The sequence below is a fragment of the Panthera onca genome, chromosome A1 (assembly GCF_046562875.1).
Source record: "Panthera onca isolate mPanOnc1 chromosome A1, mPanOnc1 haplotype 2, whole genome shotgun sequence".
NCBI lineage: Eukaryota > Metazoa > Chordata > Mammalia > Carnivora > Felidae > Panthera > Panthera onca.
In genome coordinates this window covers 18,859,880-18,886,531 of record NC_138339.1, presented here as the reverse complement: position 1 = coordinate 18,886,531, position 26,652 = coordinate 18,859,880, and positions in this window count along the sequence as shown.

Genomic DNA, 26,652 nt, shown 5'->3' with positions numbered 1-26,652 from the left:
CACACACTGTATTCATCATATAGAAGACATCAGTTGAGTGGGAGCCCATGGCAGAAATGTCCCAGCATGAAGACTCTGTCAAAGATAAGAGAAAGCTGCTCATGTCTTTTACCACATTGTGCATTGACCAAATACCTATCATGTGAAGAATAATGGGCGAAAGAATTACATGGAAGCAGAGGCATTTTTCAAGGCTAATTTGGAAGTGACATGATTTAGTGGAATCCTCAACCTGACTGTGAAATTTCAAAGAAACTTCACCTTGATACTTTTCCAGCTTTAGGGAATTAATGTATATCAAGAGAGTGGTACTGCCTGTCAGTTAACTTTGGTCCATGCCAAGTGAGGCATTTTTCAGATATATGCTGGGAGAAGATTCTCTAGGTGGCTGTTTACCGTTCAGTTATAAACATTTCATTAAACATTCTCCAGGACTGCACCCATGAAGACCCCCACAAAAGAAATGACACCCTCTTCACCCCTTTCCTTCCTACCTCTCTCCTCATGTGAATTCTCTCCATCTGCTGCCCTCATGCTGTTACTCTTGTAATTGCAGCATAATTTGGCTGTATGGAAAATGATTGTACTGATTCTTAGTCTTCTTTCTGAGAACATTGTCAGTCAACCTACATGCTGGTGGGTTTTATTTGTTTATCTTGTTCTGTTTTGATTTTCGATCCAAGTAATCATTTTGAGTGTTTAATTAGTTATCTTTCTTATAACCTGTTACACTCCTACATTCTCTAGTATGCTTGTAAAGATATTGTTTATTCAAGAAAATAACACAATTGAAATTTTCTTTAACCTTAGTTTTGTTGGATATTGAAGGGGAAATTATAGCTTTTCTTTGAACATGATTGTTCACTCTGAATTTATGGTTAGAGATTGCTCGACTTGGTCTCTATTTCTGCTTACAGAAATAGGGATATCCTATATTGCCAAGAAGAGCACGATCATGACTGATTATTCATTTGGTGCAGGTGCCTCATTTTTCCTGCTTGTTTCCAGGCATTCACAGGCCAGGATCCCTCTTTATCTCAAGATTCGTGTTGGTTTCTCAGAAATAGGACAAGTATGATCTATATTCTGGTATTGTAGCAATGGGAATAATGTCTAAAATAAGGCCGAATAATCTATCTGCCCATATTTAAAGGCCCACATAAATATTGATAGTTGCCCCAGGGCACTGTTCTGATCTTATATCCACTATTAAACAAGCTGTGTGCCTTTGGAACTCAGCATCCCTCTCTCTCTTTCTTCAGCTGTGCATGCCTTATAGAGGGACTTCCTCCATGGATTGGATTGTACTGTTTTCTAAGGCTACATAACAGATTGCCATATACTCCGTCACTTAAAAACCAACCATTTATTATCTCAAAATTTTATTGTTCAGAAGTCTGACTAGGTCTGACTGGATACTCAGCTTTGGGTCTTGCAAGGCTAAAATCAACGTGTCAGCTAAGTCATGTTCTTTCTTTCTGAGGAAGAATCCCCTTCCCAACTCATTCAGGCAGTTGGCAAAATATGATTCCATGAGGTTTAGGACTGAGGCCCCCATTCACTCTCTGGAAACCATTCATGGTCATTCTCAACCTTAAGAGATCACCTATTTTCTTTGAATCATGACTCTGTTCATCTTCAAAATCACTAATGGTACCTCGAATTTTTTGTGTGCTCCAAATTGCCTAGACACTGTCTTCTGCCACAAGAGAGAGAAAGTTTACTGCTTTTAAGGGTTCAGAAAATTGCCGTGGATGCACCCAGGATAATCCTTTTTATTTCTGATCAACTGCATCATACTGCATAATGACACAATTATGGGGATGATATCTTATTCATAGATGCTGGAAATTATGATGGGGCATCTTTGAGTGGGCAATTTAGAAATTCCGCCTCTTGGGGTGGCTCAGTGGCTCAGCTGGTTGCCTGAACCCAACCTACTCTTGATTTTAACTCAGGTTATGATCCCAGGGTCATAGAATTGAGCCCCATATTGGGATCCAGGCTGAGCATGGAGCCTGCCTAAGATTCTCTCTCTCCTTCTCTCTCCCTCTCTCTCTCTCTCTCTCTGCCCCTCCCCCCCACTCATGCTCTCTCTCTCTCCCAAATTAATAAAGTAAAATACAACAGAAATTCAGCCTATTACACTAACCTACTGTGTTCTCTCACTTTCACGATTCTTCCTAATAGTGGTTCACCAGCAGAAGCTATTCCTGTTTTTTGGCATTGATGTGGATACATTTAATTAGCAGTGGATGAGAAGGGCTGGGAACAGTTTGTGGCTAAATAAGAAAAGGGCTTATTGCCAAGATCTAACAAGAGAACTTTAACTTTTAGCCAAGAAGATGCCATCAAAGCAAAATGTGCTCAACCTGCCACAGGGACACAAAATTAAATTATTTCTTTGGGCATTCAAATGTGAAATACAATTTGGTATCATTTACATCATACGCTTGGTAAAGAAGGGAAAAAGAAAATTATTTTATTGACTAAAGAAGACAGGCCAGTCACCAAAACTTTAAAATTCACAAAAAAATTAACATATTTATTGTCCATATTGGAAAATTGAATATTTTTAATCTTACATAATTTTTTATTTTAAATTTTTAAATAACTTTTAAATGCGGATGATCTTTGTCAATTCTCTTGGTTATTGTGATGTTTGTTTACAACCTTCCATAACTTCAAGAAAAATGTACAAATAATTAAAACATGTGTTTTCACACACATACACACACAGAGGCCAATATAGTTTATGTGTCCAAGCATTCTATGATTTTCCCTATTCTTTCTACAGGCTATTTTAAGCAATAATTTTCTGAATATTGCACCTTCTCTGCTATGATCCTGATAGGCTAATTTAGGATTGCATCTGTATGTTGTATATTTCCACTTTAAGGCCACTGTCTTTATTTTCTTTAAAAAAAAGAAACATAATCGAGTTAATTTGATGATAGATTTTAAAAATGCAAACAGTAGATCTACTTTATTGAAAATTTACTCAAAGCCACATAGGTGACAAGTAATTGAAGCCACATCTGAAAAGCTATTTGAATTCTTGCCACCTTAGTATAATAAGAATATTATGAAAATTGAGAAAGCATAGGAAATAACAATCTTCTTGAAAATATTGTCTCTTCAAAATGTTGAGGAAATTGCATTTATAGTTCTAGTAATAGCAAATTATGTGAATACCTCAGTGAATGTGGCAAAATGGCAAGGAAAATAATCAATAAAGTTGGCGAATATAACTTTGAAAGAATAAACATGATATTATAAAAATTTAAATTCAAGACTTAAAACAATTGGCTCACACTTCAGTGTGCACAGGGATCTTTGTGGATGCTGCTTTAAAATGGAGGAAAAGGAAATGCATTCTTCAGAGATTCTGATTCATATACCCCAAAATGGGAGCTAAGAAACTTGATTATAGGAGTACATATCTCAAAATACTCTAGAAAAGAACACTGGAGGACCATTTTTGTTAAACACCGACCAGAGAGGTTTGAAGAAAACAGCTATAAATTTAATACTACTCAAATGCAAACAAAATTAATATAACATTTCCAATCCTTGCTGGTAAGAATAAAAATCTGCTATCATATTATTGACCACAAATAAATAGAATTGTAATGCTATATGTAGTAATACAGAAGGATTGATTATAAAATTATTTTTATGATGAAAATAAAAGAAATGAACTAGTTAAGTTTTAAATTCTTGAAAATAGAAGTTGGTAGGTTTTATCTACAAATTATAAATTGCCTATTAGAGAAATAAAAGTTTAGTTGATAGAGGATAAATGATATAGAAAGCTTGGGAGAGGGGAGTGAGGAGAGAGATCCATTCAGAGAGCAAGAGGGAGGGAGGGGAAGAGAGAAAGAGAGAGGACTGCAAAAATTACAAAGCACACAGAGAAAAACGTACACCTCTAGAGAACTAGAAACTGTAGTTCTTGGTAGCAAGAACAAAAGGAAGATAAAATCCTCAGATGTTCACCACAGCTGCCTACTGCACACTTCAGTTGGAGGATTTCTGCTTAGTGATGCATTTTTCTTGTGGCTTTTATCATAAAAATTTATTGAAAAAGTGGTTATTGTTGCCAGTGGTGATGGTGATTGTGGGTGTGATGGTATTATATTATCTTTTTGAACAAAGTGTCTGAAAGAAAATGCATTAATCTATTTCACCCATTTCTCTCATTTAATCAATCTATTTAGAATTACACTTTTTTTAAAATTAATTTATTTATTTGGGGAGAAAGAGAGTTCCAATCAGGCTCGACACTGTCAGTGCAGAGACTGATATGAGACTCAATCTCACAAACCACAAGATCATGACCAGAACTAAAATCAAGAGTCGCGTAACCAACTAAGCCACCCATACTTTTCAAAACTAGATCCTATCCTCCTTACTGGTCTTTCCCTGCCACATACAATCCATATGTGCATTCTACCTTTTTCTTATATTTTAATAAGCTATTCAGATTATGAGAAGGAGGGGAACCATCTGATGCATGTGACATAAATTTATTGAGTTGCAGCCCTCACCACACTTGCTACTGATGGTAGAAACAGGAGTGTTGAGAGTTTAAGCTCTTTTCATCCCACTGCCTTTCGCCTTTCCAAGATTCAGGACAGAACTATTCTGTTTCATCTCTATGGTTTCCATGAGTGTTTCAATAAGGCTAATTCATGCCAATTCATCCACAGACAATGTATCAAACTTGATGTGAATAGTATCAGCATGGGTCAACGTGCTGTGGTTCATTACTGTGTTTTCTGTATCTTTGTTCATACAAAGAGCTTCTGTTCACTCCTTTTAATGGCTTTATACTACCTTTATATTCAAAAATCACAACATACCGGTCAATGCTTTATGTGAGGAATTTAAAGTTGCTTCCACCTTTGATTGCTATGGACATTGAGACAGTGGACATTTTGTGTATCAGATATCTCTGGCTATATACATAGTTACGGATTTGCTGTTTCACAAATGTGCACAATTCAACTTTACTAAATGTTGGTGATAGGCCTCCAAAATTATACATATTTATGCTTCCATCAGCAGCATATGACAGTTCACATTACTACAGTCTCATGAAAATTTTATTTTGGCTGACTTTTAAGTTTTGGGATACTGATGTGGAATAATACCTCATTTTTAAGCGACATTATGCTGATTACTGATAAAATTACGTGTTTATTAGAAATTCAGGTTTCTATGTATATAAGCTTCTTAACAATGTCCTTCCCATTTTTTGTTAGTTTTTATTTTTCTAATCACTTTGAGGAGCTATTTATAAATTATGGAGGCTCAGCTTTTGCTAGCTATATATTTTAAAAATATCTTTCTGCTTTTGTGCTGGTCTGTTTTCTGTGATTATGGTGTCAAGTTGAGGACTATTCTGATTGGTCAGTCAGGGATCTCACCACCAATATACTGAAAAATGGCCTGACACATCATTGGCAGCTGCAAAAAAAAAAAAAAAAATGCAGTAAAAACCTTAAAAGATAGAAACTGATTTTTATAAAATGAAAATATTTAAGGAAGATATAAATGGAATATTTTTTTTTTTTTGCTAAACTGATTCTCTGAATTTTAAAAATTCATTTTACACATAAAAGTGTTGAATGTATCAGGACTTTTATTTTTTGTTAATTTTTGTAAGTGTTTATTCATTTTCGAGAGACAGAGCATGAGCAGGGGAGGGGCAGATAGAGAAGGAGACCCAGAATCTGAAGCAGGCTCCAGCCTCTCATCTGTCAGTACAGAGCTCTACATAGGGCTCGAACCCACAAACCGTGAGAGCATGACCTAGACAGAAGTCAGAGGCTCAACCGACTGAGCCATTCAGGCACCTACTTTTTATTATTTTTTTAAAGTTTATTTATTTATTTAGAGAGGGGGAGGGGCAGAAAGAGACAGGGAGAGAGAGAGAATCCCAAGCAGCCTCTGCACTGCCAGCACGGAGTCCAATGCAGGGCTCCAACCCAAGAACCGTAAGATCATGACCTGAGCTGAAACGAGGGTCAGACATTTGATCACACTTACTTGACTAAGCCACCCAGGCATCCCAGTCAGCATTTTTAGATTCATCCTGAAACAAGTCCCCAGGTTTAATCACCTGATTAATATATACTGAGCCCTCTTGTGAAGCTGTTTCAGTGCTGGTCATTGAGTTCCCAAGAGTTCCCTGTCCCTGTCCTCATGAAGCTAAGAGTCTAAGAAATAGCCTAATGAGATAGCATGAGATATTAATGACTAATCTCAGAAGTATAAAAATATAAACTGAGGGGCATGCCTGGGTGGCTCAGTCGGTTAAGTGTCAGACTTCAGCTCAGGTCATGATCTCACAGTTCATGGGTTCAAGCCCCACGTCAGGCTCTGTGCTGATAGCTCAGAGCCCAGAGACTGTTTCAGATTTTGTGTCTCCAGCTCTCTCTGCCCCTTGCCCGCTCTCTCTCTCTCTCTCTCTCTTTCTCAAAAATTAACATTAAAAATTTATATATATATATATATATAAACTGAGGGGTCTATAAAAACCTATAGGTAATATGGGATCTCATTTATTTGTTTTCACCATGTTTTCAATGCAATCTTCAAATTCAAATATAAAAAAATACTAAATCACAGATGTAACGATCTTCATTCTTTTTTAAATGTTTATTGTTAGATAGAGTGTGCAAGCAGCAGACAGGCAGAGGCAGAGGGGACAGAGTAACTGAAGCAGGCTCCATGTTGACTATAGCCAGCCAGATGCAGGATTTGAACTCACAAACCTTGAGATCCTGACCTGAGCGGAAGTTCCCCGTGCTCTACAGCCTGAGCTACCCAGATGCCCAAGGAATTGTCACTTTTTAAAGTGTATAGTGCTGGGGTGCCTGGGTGACTCGGTTGAGCGCCGCCGGACTTCAGCTCAGGTCATGATCTCGGGGTTGGTGGGTTCGAGCCCCGCATTGGGCTCTGTGCTACCAGCTCAGAGCCTGGAGCTTGCTTCCAATTCTGCGTCTCCCTCTTTCTCTGCCCCTCCCCTGTTCATGCTCTGTCTCTCTCTGTGTCAAAAATAAAAACATTAAAAAAGGTTTTTTTTTTAATAAATAAATAACAAAGATTTTTAAAAAATGAAGTGTAAGTGCTTGCTTCGGCAGCACATATACTAAAATGTAGAGATCTTTGTAGGAATAATCAATTATATATAGTCTTCTAGGTACCACTGCGTTAAATCATAAGGACAAAAGAAGAGCGAAAGATAAAACAAAATATTCTAAATAAAAAAAAGCATAATGCATAACATCAGGATACCGTGGTAAAGTTTTATGCTCCAAGAATTTCATCCCTTCTTTTAATCAATTAATAAACAACAGCAAAACCCTGAGTGTATAGATGTACGAGAGCATTCCATTAAATCACAAATATTTAAATTCTTTTTTATTTTTTTTTAAAATAGTGGACATGTCAATTTTATTATTCTATATTGTTAGTCTTCTGATGAGGCTTTTTAGATTTTATTTTTGAAGTTGAGGGAAATTATATGTACATTACACTACACTATAATTTTTTCCAGATGCCCCATAAGCTATGAAAAGTATGAGATAATTCGTTTTAAGAAAATCCCTCTCTCTCTAATTTTGGATATTATATTTATTATTTTATGTGTTTGGATCACCTGTTCAGACCTTCCATGTTTTACCTGAAATCTACGAAATCAAATGTAGCTGGAATTTTAAGTGCAGGAAAATGATTTATAGAAGCATGTGGTTTTCTAGAGCTGTCCATCCAGACGAAAAGCATATTGAAATAGCCCAGGATTCTTCTATTCATTCCTTCTACAAATATTTAATGAGAACTTATTATGAATCATATATTCGACTAAAATTTAAAAATATGTAATTTATACAAATTTATACGTAAGTTACATACAATTTATGCATATTTTCAGAGTTTGTCTCGAACAAGCATATATTAATAGGCAAGAAAGATAATAAACCAGTTGTGATAAAATGGTGCATGGTTTTAATAGAGGATAAAATGTTATTCTTCTTGAACATATTGCAACGTAGTATCTAGACAGTGGAATCATGGGTAGGATTCCTTATGAAAGTGACAATGAATCTAATAATAATGTGAGTTTGCCTGGCGTGATAGATTAAATTATTGCCCCAAGTCTTCACTCCCTTTTTGTAATAAAATTCTTAACATTTGCCTTATGACTTTAAAGTGCCTCCAGGAGAGAATGCAAATATTAAAACCACATCACATCGATGAGGGCCTGGCCAGATGATTACTGGGGCCAATAATAGGATGTTCGGAGACATGGCATGAACTTCTGCTTAGAATATGCTTTTGTAGCTTTTATTTTTTGCTTTGGCTTAGCTCTTATCTTTCCACCAACTACCTTGAAAAGAATATAACCCAAGGGGCTGCGAATCCCAAAATGGGTGACTTATGGAGCACACCTAAACCAAATATTTAACCATAAGTGAGAAATATAAATGCTTCTAGTTGTGTGCCATTGAGATTTGGGATTTGTTGTGAAACATTATCATTGCACACACCTAAAAAATATGTCAACAATAACATCAGTGTTAGATAATTCTGCAATGAGGAAATTCTGTGATAAACAATGTGGGGAAAAAATTGAACACTGTGAAGAGTACATAAAGAAAAAAAAATCCAAATAAAAAAAGTCTCAAGGTCGATCATGAGATGTAATACATATAATTGTTATTATTTACTGAATGCTTGCCATATGCCAATGTAATTTAAAGTGCTTTTATATATAGCTAAGCATGATCTATTTTGATTAGTGTTTTTATTACATATCTTTTTTTCCACCCCATTTAACATATTTTAGATTTATATGGAAGTTGTAATGGTTATAGGCAGCAGAAAATTGCTTTGTTTTTAAAATCCACTATGGCAACCTTTCTATTTTAGTTAGTGGTTTAATTCATTTATAATTATTCTAATTACTGATACACTTGTGTTCAAATACACTTTTATTTTTATGATTTTCCCCTCCTTTCCTCCATTCTTTCAGATGTACTATTTTTTAAATTTTTCCATTTTCCTTTCTGATAACTTGTTAGTTATTGATTGTTTTAGTTTTAATTAATTATTTACCTAAAACTTATAAGATACAACCTTGAGTCATTTAAAGTAAAATAAAATTAAAATGTTTCCACATTGCAGACAATGCAGGTGTATTAGAATTCTTAGAACACTTTGCTTCCAAATATTTCCCCATACCTTTTGTTCTTATGTGTGTACTTTAATGTGTGTCTGTATATACATACATATACAGTTGATCCTTGAACAATGTGGGGGTTAGGGGCGTTGACTGCAGTGCAGTTGAAAATGTGCATATAACATTTGACTCCTGAAAAACTTTACTAACAGCCTACTGTTGACCAGAGCTTTACCAGTAACATAAACAGTCGACTGACACATATTTTGTACATTATATGTATTACATGCTGTATTCTTACAATAAAGTAAGCAACAGAAAAAATGTTAAGCAAATCAAAAGAACGAGAAAATACATTTACACTACTGAACGGTGTTTATTGAAAGAAAATCTGCATACACGTGGACTCACAGTTCAAATCTAAGTTGTTCAAGGGTCCACTGTATATATAGTGTATGCATATAGTGTATGCGTAAGTATATATAAAGCTCCATAAGACATGAATATTTCTTGCTAATTTTTTGATCCACCCTCTTATCTACTCAGAATATCACTCCTCATGTCTTTCTGTATCCCCACGGTTCTCTCTGTCATTGTTTTCCAATGCTAGAAAATCTTCCAGCAGTATTTCCTTTCATCAGAGCCTTACACAGCTGACTTCTCCCAGCTTTTGTCTTCCTGAGAATTTACTTTGTCTTCATTTATGAATGATGTTTTCACGGGGTATTGAATTCGAGGTCGGCATTTCAAAGATGCCAGTCCATTGTGTGCCGCTTCTATTGTTTCTTTGGGGGAGTCTTTGAAGGTAATTGCCTTTTTACCGGCTTCTTTATTTTATTTTCTGGATGCCTTTATAATTTTCCTTTGTCTTTGTTTCTGGCAGTTTCACTATGATATTTTGGCTTCTGGGTTTTTTCCCTCCCTTTCGGTTTGCTTTTGGTTATTTTCTTGTTGCATGCCTGCCTATTTTTGCCTAAGACCCAGAAATTACATTTGAAATATTGCATGACAATTTAAAACTCTAATTGTTTTTTCCTTTAAAAATGTTTGTTTCAAGAGTCAATTAAGCATCTGCAGTTAACCTGAACTGACACTGACATGATCTGAAGCTGGCGTCAATTACAGAGAGTCCTGGGCTCCTTTCCATTCATCCAATCTAATGCATATCACTGGAGGGTCCCAATCAAAATTTTGGTATGTAATCCAGGACCCTTCTCTTAGACTGGCCTTGAATTCCAATTTCTGTTCTCTCATCAATACTGTGCAACTGTTCAAAACTCTGTCAAGTTCCTCAGTCTCCCCACTTCAGGTGACTTCAGCTTCTCAGAGTCCCATCCTCCTTAGAGTGAATCCTTGATTGGAAAAGTGGAGTCAGGAGGCTGCCTCAGCAATCTGGGCTTCCCTTCCCTCCAGGAGAGTGGACCCGTAGGACTTCAGGGATGTGAACTTCACGATGAGTGTGCTTAACAGTATATGTTATTTTTTCAGTTGTTTCTGCTTAGACGTCTGTTCCATTCCTCATTTCCCTTTAGCTTTGAGCATGCAAAACAAATTCAAAAGGCATAAAATTATAACACAGAGATAAGATAATGATAGGCACACAGTTCCTACATTTTGGTGAAAAGTTCATTACAGAGTATTGTGGAAGAAACATTCCCTTCCCTTATAAAATTAAATTCATAATAAAATACACGACTTGGAGTGCGCTTTTAACATAAGCTAATTTATAATTCTGGACTATACCATAGATATTTAATGAATGTTTGTTGGAATAGAGTAATTTTAACTCAAAGCATACTAAACTGATTTCATAGTCACTTATTTCCATACTATCTCTAACACCAAACATCTGTTTTACAAATTGCTTTGCCCAAAAGTATAGGTTAAATATATTACTGGCCCAAAGTAAAGGCTTAGTAATTGTTTGTTTCATGCCTTATTTTCAATTTATAGATTTAAGCTTAGTTTTTATTTTATCCTTTTGCCTATAGGAAGTGCTTAGTAAGTGTTGATTAAAGGAACTTGAGGATAATTTAAGTGAAAATAATAAGATTGTGTTCTAAGGTATGTTGTAGTAAGATGCTTTGGATTTAAGTAAAAGAAAACAAGGCTTCCTAAAAACAAAACATTGGAATGACAGAGAATAGGAAACCCTTCAAAAAAAAGTAGGTAAACTGTATTATATATCCTTTCAGGAAGGACATATAAACTGTGTGAGAAAGGAATTAATTTCTTTTAGGTACTGGGGTCAGCGTGACTCATCTTCATCTACCACCATGTTCAGCCCAACTCAGGATTCCCAGGAGAGAGGGACAGAATCCGGCCATACCCGGTTGAGTCATGTGATTTAACTGTCATATGTGCTGTTATATGTATTGTACTGAAACTCAGTAATAGGTTATTGTGGAGTTGGTATATCTGTATATACATAACCGTTGTCTTGGTCAATTCTGCCTGTTTCATGACAAAGTACCATAGACTATCTAGGTGACTTAAAAAGAACAGAAATTTAGTTCTCACAATTCTAGAGGGTGGAGGTACAAAAACATGGCACCAGCATGGTCTATTTGTGATGAGAGCCCTCTCCAGGGTTGCCAACTTCTCACTGGATCCTCATACAGGGGAAAGGCTGAGGAAGCTCTCTGGGGTCTCTTTTAAAAGGGCACTGATTTAGGGGCTCAGTCACTTAAGTATCCAACTTCAGCTCAGGTGATGATCTCATGACTCCCATGGGTTTGAGCCCCACATCAGGCTTTGTGCTGACGGCTCAGATCCTGGAGCCAGCTTCAGATTCTGTGTTTCCCGCTCTCTCTCTCAGCCCCTCCCCTGCTCTCGCTTTCTCTCTTTCTCTCTCAAAAATAAATAAAACATTAAAAATAAAATAAAAGGGCATTGATTTCATTCCTGAGGACTCCATCATCATAATGTGATTATCTCCCAAAGGTAATTCTGCGTACTCTAGTCAACATGTTCAGGTACACGATCTTCATTACATTATTCTGTTTAAATTTGAATTATTTTTGTATATGATAATGAGCTTTATTCCAACGTAATAGTAGCATTAAGGAGCACCTCAGTGGTTCAGTCAGTTAAACGTCCATCAGTCTCTTGATTTCAGCTCAGGTCATGATCTCACAGTTTGTGAGTTTGAGCCCCACATTGGGCTCTGTGCTGACAGTACAGTGCCTGCTTGGGATTCTCTCTCCCCTGCTCTCTGCCCCTCCCATACTCAAGCTCGCTCTCTCTCTCTCTCCCTCTAAAAATAAATAAACACTAAAAAAATAGTAGCCTTAAACCATTTACAGTTAAGTCACATGGAGTGTTTTCTTGAATATACGTGCCATGAAAATCTGTCTGGTAATTAATAGAATAGATAAATAAAATTATATCTTAGAAGAGTATTCTGAGGAGTACTGAAAACAATCTATCTGTTCTAGAGGTGATATAGGTGATAACTGGAACCTGGAAATCATAATTTATCAGATATGTAACTATTGGAATACTACTTAAGGGGCACATGGGTGGCTCAGTTGGTTAAGCATCTGACTTTGAAATCGGCTCAGGCCATGATTTCATGGTTTGTGGGATGGATCCCCGCATCAGGCTCTGTGTTGACAGGTAGAACCTGCTTGGGATTCTCTCTTTCCCTCTCTCTCTCTCTCTGCCCCTACCCTGCTCTCACCCTCCCTCTCTTCCTCCCCCTCTCTCTCTCTCTCTCTCTCAACATAAATAAACTCCTAAAACTTTTCAAAAATACTACTTAATTTCCTTAAGCCTTATATTCCTCATCTATAAAATGTTAATAGTGATAAAACTTACACTATAGAACTGTACAATGAATTAAATGAAATAATATTTTTAAGCTGCCTAAGGTTTGCTGTAGTAGTAAGGACATACTAAATTACTGGAGCTAAGTTAAATATTTAACTTAATATTTAATTATCATATAATTCAACTGTATAATTTAATACTTAAATATTCTTAAATTAGCATTTATTACTAGTATTGTTTAATTCACTAGTACTGACACTTACTCTGGTCACTGAGTGAGGCCACTGAACTCTTTTCTAATGGGAGGTGCAGTCTACCAAAAACACCTTGCATTATAAATATCATGTTCACACATTAGCACTATATAGTTTTAGGCAGAGAGAAAATTCTGTAGCATAGATCCATCAAGATGAAATGTTTGATTTTCTATTAAATGTGTGCAGAGCTCACATGTGAAATCACATTTTCGAATTCTCTTACTGGACAATGCTATCACATGCTTGCCATCATCAGACCCCAAATAGACATCGGTGCTTCATGGGGTTTTTAATGGATATATATATATATATATATCCCTAGCAAGGCAGTGTGACCCTTATTACTGGCGAAATAGGTAGAAAGGATTTCACTATTCAATATCAAGAGCAGTTGCTTCTATAATGTTCAATGCAGAGAAAATGTAAAAAGACATCAGCTTTAAGCACAAGACCAGTATCGGAACTCACAATGAAGGTTCTAAATGACAGTAACTCATCGAATCAGGTGAACCATTTGATATCTGACAACTTTAAGGTGGTGTTAAACCACAGGAAATTGAAACATTAAACTTTCTGGTAGTTACAAGCCATGATGGCCCTAACAAATCACCACAGGATATTTCCAATGACACATAATAGCTCATAATTCGTATCCCTGAAAGGAGAAAGAGCTGAGGCTTTTGTTGTTGCCGCACGTGTTTCAGTGGTCTCCATGCTCTCTCCTCCTTTGGCACTTGTGCTTAGAAATGTATGGAGCTACTGCCTACTTACCGTGTGAGGAGGAAGACTTTGAGAAATTAATACACTGCAGGCCAAATCGTTTTGTAATGCAGGTGATCTTAGGGGAAAAATTATGCCTCAGAATATTTCTCTTTTCATTCTTTTTTGGCAGCCCTAATATAAACTCGGTGTCTTCTGAAATCCACATAATAAAAAACAGATTGCATTTCCTAAAAGTAGGTGCACAGATCTATAAATAAGTGTCTCAGGAGACAATTTTTGTACAATAGAGAGTCACTTTAAAAAAGAAAAGATGTTGTACGCATCACCTCCCTTTACCAGAAAAATGTTCCTCCATCTAACTACTTTATTATTGTTGTATTAACATTAAAAATAATATTATTAGTATCAGCATCTTATATAAGTAAGGCTTTATAACCAATAGAACCTGAAATATTCTAATAGAAATTGCAGTTTCATTTCATATTAATTACAGTATAGAGTGATTTATGTACTGTATCTCATAATCTAATGTAAAATTTTAGTAACTATGATTAGGTTCCTGTGCAAATCACGCCTGAAACTTAAAGACACTTTTCAGGTCAAATTGTATGTGATACCCTGTAAAACTCATTTAAAGTATTTTCATTTTTTCAGTCTGTTGTTTCTTTCAAACAAGACCTTGGGAATAATAATTGGAAGAGTCATTTATTCACATATTCATTCATTCATTCATTCATTCTTTCATGTTAAGGAGGCTTAGGGTTTTAAAGCACTGATAATGTGGTTTTTTGGGCATCCATTCTATTTTTTCTGGAACTTAATCTTCAATGTAGCCAAAAACAACTTACTTTCAGAAAATTTTTTGACAAGTGAAAGGAAATAGCAGGGAATATTACTTTTTCCTGATTGAAATTGGTAAAAGACTTCCCATCCAGACAACGGTGTATATGGGGTGGTGAGAAAATATGTATTTAATATGAAGACTATTGTTTGCAACATATTCATTTCTTATAGTGAAGATTTTAGACTATCTTTATTACTTACACATTTAAAATAAAAAATGTAGTATATATTTTATAAGACAGAATGAAAATATTACCCCACAGTGTTCAGTATATCTTTGAATATTAATTTTAAGGAGAGACCTTTTAAATAAGATCTTGTCTTTTAAATTAGACAAAAAATTAAAATTTAAGAGTAATGAGTAGTAATTTTTGTGGAAGAAAATACTACAGTATTTCTAACCACACAGAGTTAAGTACCATTACTAAAAACAAATAAAAAATTTGAAAACAGATTGCTTTTATAAATATTTATCAGCACATTTAATGAAATGTTTGTTTAATAAAAAAATGAAAATAATTTGTGTCGATGAATATGAAATCTTTCAACTTTGCAAATAATTACATTTCAAAGTATCTTAAAGCCAGTCAAGTGACTTTCTGCAAAATTTCAATGTTGTCTATTTTCAGTCACCAACAAACATTTTTGCAACCATTTAAAATATTAACAATACTTCTTGGATATAAATATTCACATTAAAATAAACCGAGTTGTTTATTTTAGTGAAGGGGCCATTTTTGAACAGTACGAAATTCAGTTCAGGAGTGTAAGAGCTCTTTTGTCACAAGAAATCCATGTGAAGCACACAGCTGTGGGGGGAGCAGCTCTTTAGTGGTCCTGATGAGAAAACAGAAGTTAATCAGCTCCGGTAGTTGTGTGCACCTGGGGATTTCGGAACACCTGTGGAAGAATAGGGTGATCATTGGGGAAGAGTACGTTGGGTAGCAATTTACTTGCAAAGAAAGGCTGAGAAGCGAACAAGATGGCCCCAATCAAATTCTTAAAAATTCGATTTTTATTTTTTTTTTAATTTTTTTTTCAACGTTTTTTATTTATTTTTTGGGACAGAGAGAGACAGAGCATGAACGGGGGAGGGGCAGAGAGAGAGGGAGACACAGAATCGGAAACAGGCTCCAGGCTCTGAGCCATCAGCCCAGAGCCCGACGCGGGGCTCGAACTCACGGACCGCGAGATCGTGACCTGGCCGAAGTCGGACGCTTAACCGACTGCGCCACCCAGGGGCCCCAATTCGATTTTTATTTAAAATAGCAGTCACAAGATTACCAAAGTTAGCTGGTTTGTAAGAATTGTTCATGATGAAAATAAGGATTTCTGACATTGTATCACATCTGTATCGGTGTTCAACAAATTTTAGACATCAGCATCACAAAAGTAAGAATAAAGTTGGTTTATGGAGTCTAACCTCGATCCTCGATCAAAGGTGCCAAGTTGCATTGACTGAAAGACCTATATAAATAGGGTGACTTTGTGTTTTTTGTTTCAGGATGCACATGTGGGTTTGCCAACTGATATATATGCACACTTAACTATCCATAAGGCAGCAGCATCTTAAACCACAGTGTTCTTTCAGTTTCTATGACAACTCTCTTTCAATTGGCCTCTTACCTCTCTAGCCACTTCTCTTCTTTCTTGTTGTTTTTTTATCTCTCCTTGATCTATGAGTCTTTTCAGCTTCTATTTTGTTGTTTGGATTTTCATGTTGCTGTTGGTAAATTTTTGTTTGTTTTTAGGCCTCAATTCTCACGTAATGGACAAACAGTGCCTCAAACACAGGATATCGTCTTTACATAAATGAAACCATACTCATTTTCTCTTTCATGTCTGGTTCATTTTGTTCAGTGTTATATTTGGGATCTCTACTTCTATTGACATATGTAGTAATAGGTCATTTATTTGATTGATGTATAGTATTCCATTCTAGGAATAATTAGTGTCTTTTACTGGCGGGCATTTGGAGAATTTGCAATGCTTTGGCCACTATGGACATTCTAAAATATACCTAATTGTAAACACATTTTTCTTGTGGATCTCTATCTCCATGTGGAATTTTGTGTCATACGTTCTGCTTTAATAGATACAGCCAGGGAGCCTTTCCATGTTGTTATAGATACTCCCACCACCAAAGTAGAATTTTGGCTTTTCCACCTCATCACCTTACTTGGCATTGGCTTTCTTTTTCGTTTTTGCCATTCTGATGAGTACATTGCTGCAGTTGAAATTTTCCCTTTCCTCACAAGTCTGTTAACCATTTTCGTCTTTTGCCCGTGTCCATATTGGATTTTCTTTCTCATTCACTTTTTCAAATTGTTTGTATGGTCTGGATATACTTTACTGGAAATGTGAACAGTGTCATTGTCCCTAAACTGTACCTTACCTATTACTCTTTTAGTTGTGTCTTTTGATACAAGAAGTTTGTAACCTTAATGCAATGCAATTTATCAATCCTTTTTCTTTCCAGGTCAACGCATCTTGTTTCTTGTTTAAGAACATTTTGCCTACTCGGCGCCTGGGTGGCTCAGTTGGTTAAACATCGAACTCTTGATATCATCTCAGGTCTTGATCTCATGGTTGTAAGTTCAAGCTCCACACTGGGCTCCTCACTGGGCATGAAGCCTACTTAAGAAAAAGAACACTTTGCCTACTCCAAGACCACAAAAGTATTATCTTTTCCTCCAAGTCATCATTGTTTGCTTTTCACGTCTAGGTCTAAATCCATCTGAAATTAATTTTTTGCGTCTGGTATGAAGTAGTGGCCAAGATTGATTTTTTTGCTTTTTTGCCTGATAGATATCTGATTGACTCAGCTCTATTTACTGAAAACACCATCATTTCCTTATAGCACTACACTGTCACTTATATCATTAATCGGGACTGACATATATAGTCCTCTTCTTTAGAGTTGGAGAGTGTTGGTTTAAGAACTCACATTTAATTATGTCACAAAGTACAGTCTGAAGGGTAGATCTAATTGAAAAAGCACACAAGTGGGGGACATCACCCACAGAGCACAGAGCATGATGGTAATTGGAGTGAGATAGAGTGGAAAGAGGGAGGCTATGTATTTAAACCACAATTCCAATCTGATTTAAGAACTCTCCAGATATAGGACATGAGCAGAAGTGCAAAAAAAGTCAGCAGTGAGTAACTTTAAGATTAGTATAGCAAAAGAGTAAATTGATTTTAAAATGCTTAATGACGTGGTAGGTTTTATGTATATTGTCTATAAGTTCTGGTGTATAGCATAAGTAGGATTGTCCAGGCACAATTTGAAAAAACAAAACAAAACAACAACAACAAACCTGAACTCAGATTAGAGATCATTTGCATAGAGATGGTTATTGAAGTTTTGAGAGTGGGGGAAATACTGAAATTAGAAAATAAATAGTAAAACCAGAATATCAATATAACCATACTCCTTGTATTCATTCATTCTTCACAAATAATAGTTATTATAGTCAGATTTTGCCACCATGAGGATGGTTATATATTACCTATTAATCAAAAGTCAATTAGGGATGATTTTCTCTTCCATTTCATATTTGCCACATAAACCATTATGCATAGATCAGTATGCATGATTATAAAAGGGAAGGAGTCTATTTAGAAGTCTCGCACATCATTTAAATTTCAAATCTAATTCTATTTATTACAACCTTGCCAGTGAAAACACCACCACCAATAATGACAAAAAGTATTTTGTTTGCTATCATTCTTAGAAGAAATTGAACTGAAAATATTTCCATTCCTTGAGCAACTTGTAGCTTAAGGGATTGATTTATGCATTATTGGAGCAGGCAGCTGCTCTATTAATGTAATTTAAAGAAATCTAAGGAAGTCTCCCATGAATAAGTTAACTCCCCATTGGATCTTTTAAATTTCCAGCATTAGTAGTTTTCCCTGTGGTCTTTTTGTAGGAGAAGTATATAGAGAGTTAGGCATTACATTTCCTTAGAGAGGTAACACATTATCTGGCTAATGAATTAACAGAGAACAATTCGTTGCCCTTACCACCACTAGCCAAAGTTGTACATTAGATATCTGGATTCTGAAGGGAGTTGTAAAGTAGAAAACTTGGCACCATAAGCAACAGGAAAAGTCAGGATGGTCAGAGAATTTAAAGGCAGAGTTTTTCATGTGGATTTTGAAGTTGTGGCAAGAAAGGTCACGCAAAGAGAAACGAAACTGTGTGTGTGTTCATGTTTATGTATATGCAAACATACGTGCACACATACAAATCGGTTTATAATCCTTGTGTCATGTGTACTGGAACAAAATTTTATTCATCTTCTCCACATATGATAAAATTTGCGATATTTATATTTACCTAAAACTTTGCAGTTTCTGAGTATGTAAAAATTAGGTACAATTTTCACGTCTTTGAAATTTGTACACTAAATTCTAATCTAAAACATAAATACTGGTATTGCTATGTCACAGGCAAGCAATTGCACAGATTTTCCCTTATACAATTTCTGTTGATTAACTCTTTTGTTCTTTTGTCTGTTTTTTTTTCTTCTTTCTTTTTTATCTGTTTTTAATCTCTTCATATTAATTCCATAGTTCATTTAAAAATAATATTCTGTCCGAAGGAAATGGATAGCAATTAATGGTTTAAAGGATTTGCACTTTTACTTAAAGGGGTATTGTGACGAACTTTAAAATTTTACATCTAATATGAAATACCTCATTTTTCTGAATGTAAAGGAGACATTCCTATACAACTATTTTGAGAAAATAAAACAAAACAAAAACATTTCTCAGCACCCTATTTTCCTTTGTTTCAATGACTATTTATTATAACTTTTTTTTGTTGTTTTTTTCTATTCCTTCCTTCTCTGCTAGAACTTGTAATTTTGAAGGGCTAGGATTTGGGATTGGTTTACCACACTTCTTCATCTATAGTTTCTTTCTATAAGGTCTCATAAAGTGAAATGGTTTTAAAAGATCTCTACTGATGGATGACAGCTCCCCAAACTTATGTGTCTATATTTATACCTCTCTTGATCTATAAGTACCTATCTCTACCTATTTGAAATATCTACTTAGATGCCAAAATTGAGGACTCCTTAAAGGCGTCTACGTTTTTCCACACCTTCAACCTCCACTCTTCTCCCAATCTTCCCATTATGGTAATTGGCGCCATTGGCTTCCAAGGTGACAAAGAAAAACCCAACATTCACTTTTAATACCCCTATTCCCTTTTTGCTACAATCCAGTTAGTCAACATTTCCTACTGAAAACCTCCCACATGACAATGTCTCCTCTTTCCCTGTTTTTTTCTTTAATCCAATCCTTCATTGTACCCAGTGGGCACTGTTGCAGGGTCTCAGTACCTGTTGCATCTGTTCCACCCTTTTGTATGCAGTAGCATGGTTTCAGCAAAAAAAAAAATAAACAAAAAATAAATTAAATGTTTAATTGGCCATATTGATAAGTGTCAGATACAAGCATGATAATATTTGAGGGTAGAAGAATGGTAATTTTATGCCATGGCGAAATATTTGGATATATTCTTACTTGTGTTAAATTGAGAGGCAAATAATAAATCTTAAACTAAGAAGAACTTGTAGATTTGGGGGTAAAAGGTGGAAAGCAGAATTTTAGCATCATTGGCAACTTCAGTCAGTTTATAATACAAGGTATAATAAGAAAGAGGGACTCTGAGAAGAAAGAAAGAAAGAAAGAGAATAAGAAAAAGAGGGAGAGAGAGAGAAAGAGGGGGAGAGAGACAGAAAGAAAGAGAAAGAAAGGAAGAAAGAATAGTTTGGAAATAGATGATGGAAAGGAAGTAGAGACATTCTAGATATATAGGATTGAACAAAAAGACCAATTCTTAATCTCAGTCAGTAAAAAATTAAACTGAGAATGTCTTTGAGACTTATGACTGAGTCTTATCACAGGATCCAAAAATCATATGGCCATGATACCCACTGATAAAACTTTGGAATGGAATGATTATTTTCAGTAAGTTTTTCTCTCTCTCTCTCTCTTTTTAAATATATCTGACTAAATATAGCTGACTATATCCTTGTGTCAGGTATAATATGAAAGAAACAGTTTGAAACAATGGGCATTTGGGAGTATGGAACAGATTCTACCAATATTCTACCCACATCCCCTTTGCCATTACTATGTTAATACACCTTGGCTCATCTTTCACTTGCCAGCACCTTATGGGAGGCCCTGGAACCCACGCCGTCCCTGTGTGAGTCAGACCAGATGTGGGAGACTTAACCTTTTCTGAGAGCAGCCTGCATGCTACAACGTATAGTGGCCTGGGTGCTAATGTTCCAATTCCTTGACTCTCAGGATGAATGAGTCTGAAGAGTATGTTGAACAACATTTCTCAGGTTTCTTCAATGGGACTAAGCTCCAATTGTAATTTTCCTCATTTGATAAACCTGTACTTGCTTCTTTCCTTACATATCTCACTTATTCCCCTGTTAGTATTTCCTGGGAACACCATCCTAATAAACTTCAATCTTTTTATCAAAGTCTGCTTCTGGGAAATTCCAGACTATGGTTGGTATAGGAAGTGATCCAAGAAATCGTAATATCATTATACAATTTTGGAATTGAATTTCTTGCCAGCCGAATAACAACAAGACATATTGCTGGTAGTGAGTTAGGTGTCACATTCTATAGCAACAATGACTGTATCTCTCCCATGTGGCGAATTTAAACCTACCTTGAGGCAAATGGGGTCCTGATCCACTCAGGTGGGAATGTACTAGCTCATGCAACATGTCTAGTATTTAACAAAATAAGAGTAATGTTAATAATATTAACCTATTGATTTTTTAATCTAATTCTGGGATTAAATATGAAAAAGAACAATATTGAGACACTGATGATGGTATCTTCCTCCACAAAATTTTTGTGTTTGTGTTTGACTCTGTTAGGAAGTTTAGGATAAAAGCCAGGAAATTAGGTTACAAGTAGACCAGGTTCACTGAGCAAGAGATATAATTTGGATTTGGATTTCAGTCTTCATGAAAGCTTGTCTATTTCTAATTTACCTAGCTCTAATTTACCTACTTTTAATTGGCAGTTGTTTACCCCAGCATATTATTTTGGGGGAATCCTAAACTTTAACTTGTGATTTCTTATCCTTATGTCCCTCTTGGAAGTTGTGTTCAACTTGCCAACCACTCAGGTCATTTTGTAAATCAGTGAAGTTCCCCAGAGGAAACAAAGGTTGAACTTATCTTTTACTTTCCATCTTTTGAGTCTCTTGCTCCCTGAAGTTTTCATTATCTTCAAAGTTCCCTGCTGAGCTCAAAGAGATATTCTGTACGTGTGCGTGTGTATGTATTAGTTATATAAATATAAGATTTTTCATAGTTATACCTTTTTTGTAAATATTATGCTTGTTTGATGGATAGGAATATCTTCATCTATTTCCTTTTTTTTTTTTTGCAAGATCAAGCAATTAATATCCAATATTAATCAAATTTAATTCTTAGGATATTTCAGGTATTCTTGAAAACAAAATCATGAGTTATATATTGACTTATATATAATGTATTTTAAAAATTTTATTGAACTATGAAAGTAATGAATGTATATCATTTTTACCAAATAGAATATATGACCTTTTCCTGAAATGCATCCTACCTGGTCTTCATACCCATCAAGCTATTGTAACAAGGTAAATCTAAAAAACTAGGGGCGCCTGGGTGGCTCAGTCGGTTAAGCGGCCGACTTCAGCTCAGGTCACGATCTCGCGGTCTGTGAGTTCGAGCCCCGCATCGGGCTCTGTGCTGACAGCTCAGAGCCTGGAGCCTGTTTCAGATTCTGTGTCTCCCTCTCTCTGACCTCCCCCGTTCACGCTCTGTCTCTCTCTGCCTCAAAATTAAATAAATGTTAAAAAAAAAAATTAAAAAACAAGAGATAACTGGTATTATGTGTCCTGAAGTTATAGTACTAATGCTTATAGTTTCATGCCACTTTGGTTTTGAGTGATTGTCTTCCCTATAGGGCTGAAATATTTTCCTCGTAAGAAAAACTTTTTTTTTTCAATTTTATTTATTTTGAGAAAGAAAGAGAGAGCATGCATGTGAGTCGAGGAGGGGCAGAGAGAGGAGAGAGAAGATCCCAAGCAAGCTCCATGTAGCCAGCACAAAGCAGGATGCAGGGCTTAATCCCAGGAAACATGAGATCATAACCTGAGCTGAAATCAAGAGTTGGTCGCTTAACTGACTCAGCCACCCAGGCGCTTCCAAAGAAAAGTCTTTTAATAAAGATTAAATTTCTTAGAAATCACCACACTACACTGATTTTTTTTTTTTTTACTTGAAAAATGTATGTTTACATTTTTTGACACGGCTTACAACACAATTAAAAGTGACTTGGGCTGCATAAATGACAGCCGTCCTAAAGGGTCTAATTCTGTAATTGGCTACAGTGTATTTTCCCATTTTCCTTTACAAAAGTGACAGAAGTAGGACAATTTTGAGATTGTTCTTATATTGCATTCTGTCATATGGGCAAAATCCCAATTTCTTATGAGTTTGTAAGCCTAGCAATTGTCTTTCGGAATTGGCTTTCTTTTAAGAAGCAAATTTTTATATATTCTTAAAAGAATTTGAGACTAGATATTTTATGTGAACTGGCTAGGTGTCATTAAAAATGAAATTAAAAGTCAAAAATAACCAAAATATGTCCATGCTATTATTCCCTATTGTGTGAATGCAACCATATTGATCATTTCTTAAATCAGAACATTAACAATTTTATCTCTTAAACTACTTATGTTCATTATTTTATTTCACCTTGAAGATCCAATACAAAAAAGCAGAGATATGCTTAGAAATAAGATTTTCATAAATTGCTTTTTTACGATTACTGAGTGACATCTAGAATAAATATTTGAATTTTAAAAATTTAACTTGATAATCTTATTGTGAATTATTTAAATGGGTTTGATGAAAATACAATTATCATATCTTATCATACAATCCTTTTTCTTACTGAAATCTCAGAGGTCAATGTTAAAGGGAAGTTATGAGAAACATGTTTAAATTTTATTATCTCTACACACTTATGAGATTAATCAAAGATACATACATTTTATTTTTAATTTCTGTTTACACTAATGACGAGAAGTGTTAGTGGGAATTGTCTGTACTGAGGAGTAAGTTTTCACTGATTCTCAGACTACATTATAAGATGTAGGAATAGGTAATTTTTTTTAAATAGTAAGATCTTGATAGAAGTACAGACGTAAATTATATAATGATAACTTTCATTTCCAAAAGCACCCCTTTCATACTTCCTTTTTTAAAAGTTTTTATTTATTTATTTTTGAGAGAGAGGGAGCGAGCAAGAGTGGAAGAGGGACAGAGAGAGAGGGAGAGAGAGAGAGAATCCCAAGCAGGCTGAGCTGTCAGCCTTGGGCCCGACGCAGAACTCGAACCCACAAATCTTTATGAGGTCATGACCTGAGCCGAAATCAAGAGTCAGGCACTCAACCCACCAAGCCACCCAGGTGCTCCGCCCCTTTCATATTTCTAATCTGTGCTATTTGAAGAAGCATCACCTGGTCTTTTACAAAGATCTGTCATAATTAACTACGAGCTGGAGTACAAATGCTGTCATGTCCTGAGGAGCAATTTGGGAATCTCTATTATTGTCAAAAAGTATTCAAATTCAGGGTTTAGATACTTAATTTATAGGCATAATCAGAAATGCTCACAAAGCTTTTTGTGTGGCAACATTGTAAGGTTAATAAATAACATGTTGAAAATAAATTTAGGTACAACAAATACTGGTACAACAATACCATAGCGTGTATATTAGTTCACTGGGGCTGCTCTAACAAATTATCACAAACTGTATGGCTTAACACAGAAGTTTATTCCCTAATGTTTCTAGAACCCAGGGTTCCAAAATCAAGACACTGGCAGGCTTAGTTCCTCCCAAGGGCTCAGAGGGAGAACTTGTCCCAGGCCTCTCTCTTAGCTTCTAGGGGAATCTGCAATCCTTAGTGTTACTTGATTTCTACCTGCCTGACTCCAAACTCAACTCCAATCTTTGCAATTCTTCCCCTTTTGTGTTTTTCCTTGTCTTCTTTCTCCTAGGACCTGTGCCTCTGGACTTAGAGCCCACCCAGTTATTCCATAATAATCTCATCTCAAGACCCTTACATAAATTATATCCTCAAAGGCTCCTTTTCAAATAATGTCACATTCACAGGACATATATTTGGGGGGCTGTTATTCAGTCTTTACCAATACAATATAATACAGGTTTTAAAGGTTCTGAGTAGTATTAACAATAAGGGAAAACATGTATTGTAGAATACTCCACTAAAAAAGCACATAGATTATAAATACACTATGGAGTTGTTTTGAATATGTGTGTATATATTATGCAGCAAGTACTTTATATATAAATTATTAGAAAGCAATACAAAGAAATGATAGTAATGATGGGTGATCTCAAGGCAGTGAAGATTATATGTGTATCTTTTTTCCTTTGTGTTTCCCTTTACGTTTTCCAAATGTTCTCAGATTACTGTGACTTACTTTTAGAATGATATGTTATAAATTAACGAATGGCTGTATATCTTCAGCATCATTCACTACACTTATTTTATTCATTTTCTTAAACATTTACATAGCATATTATGCTTTGTAGGCACAAACACAGTCACAATAAAACCATAAGAAAAGACTAGAAACAGAAATTTTCATTTGCCTTGGGACCACTTTGAGATATATTAGTCCCTACAACTTAATTCTCTGTAAATGTATCCTAATTTTTTAGGATCTCTTTGAAAATCAGAGACCCTATTGTGGCTGTTTGCAATTCGTTTATTAGTTCAACAAAAATACCGCACAGTGAGAGTCCAAGATCATGTCCCGCTTTGACCACATATTAAAAGTACTTTTTTTGGATGATACTTGTAAATCTGACTTTTTTTTTCTGAAAGAAGCATTTATGTAATATGAAGTTCATCTTCACTTCAGTGATTGGTATGGATTTATTGCTTTACAAACCTTTCATCTCTTTGAAGACCAACCATAAGTTGAAGACATAAGCTCAAGTTCAGTTTTTATGGATTATAGGAGATATGATCTTGGGTCTTTATTTCTTGATTAATAAACTAGGGATAACGTTTAAGTTTTCAAGGTTCAAACTGTAACCTCATCCTCCAGTTATAATTCAATAAAAAATATGAGATGGGGGGAAATGTTGATGAAAATGTACTTATAATAATAAAACTAACTGGATAAAAGATGTTTAGAAACTCTGTCAAGTGAATGTGCTAATAACTTTTCCTGAATTAAAGTCAACCATATCACATCTTACAGGTCTCTCCAAGGCAAACCTGACCCAGCAAGTTTACATCTTCGGAAAAGAGCAGAACACACCCTGTTGTAAAGTTGGCAGGCATAAAAGAGAGAAGCTGGAAACCACCTGCCAGAGAATGGAGTTTTTCTCTCAATCGGTCTCCCCTACCAGATAACCCTCTTTGGGGGTCAATGACAGAGTTTGGAGGAGCTGGAAGTATAACTCCCACACTTGCCCTTTTCCTCATTTTTTTTTACTTCCTTTCCATGGAAATATGAAGCATGAGCTATAAGCATCTTCCTCCTGTAGGATTTGCTACTCCTGCCTCTGAGGTTAAGGTGAGAATCCAATAAGCTGTTAGTTTGCCCTCTCGCCATTCATTACCAACCACATAAAACTGATGACAGAAATCCACCAAATATACTTTTCTAAAATATGCATTTCCCTTCAATAATTTTTTTTACAGTTTATTTCTTTGTTTTGAGAGAGACAGAGAGAGTCTGGGTGGGGGAAGGACAGAGAGAGAGAGAGAGGAGAGGGAGAATCCCA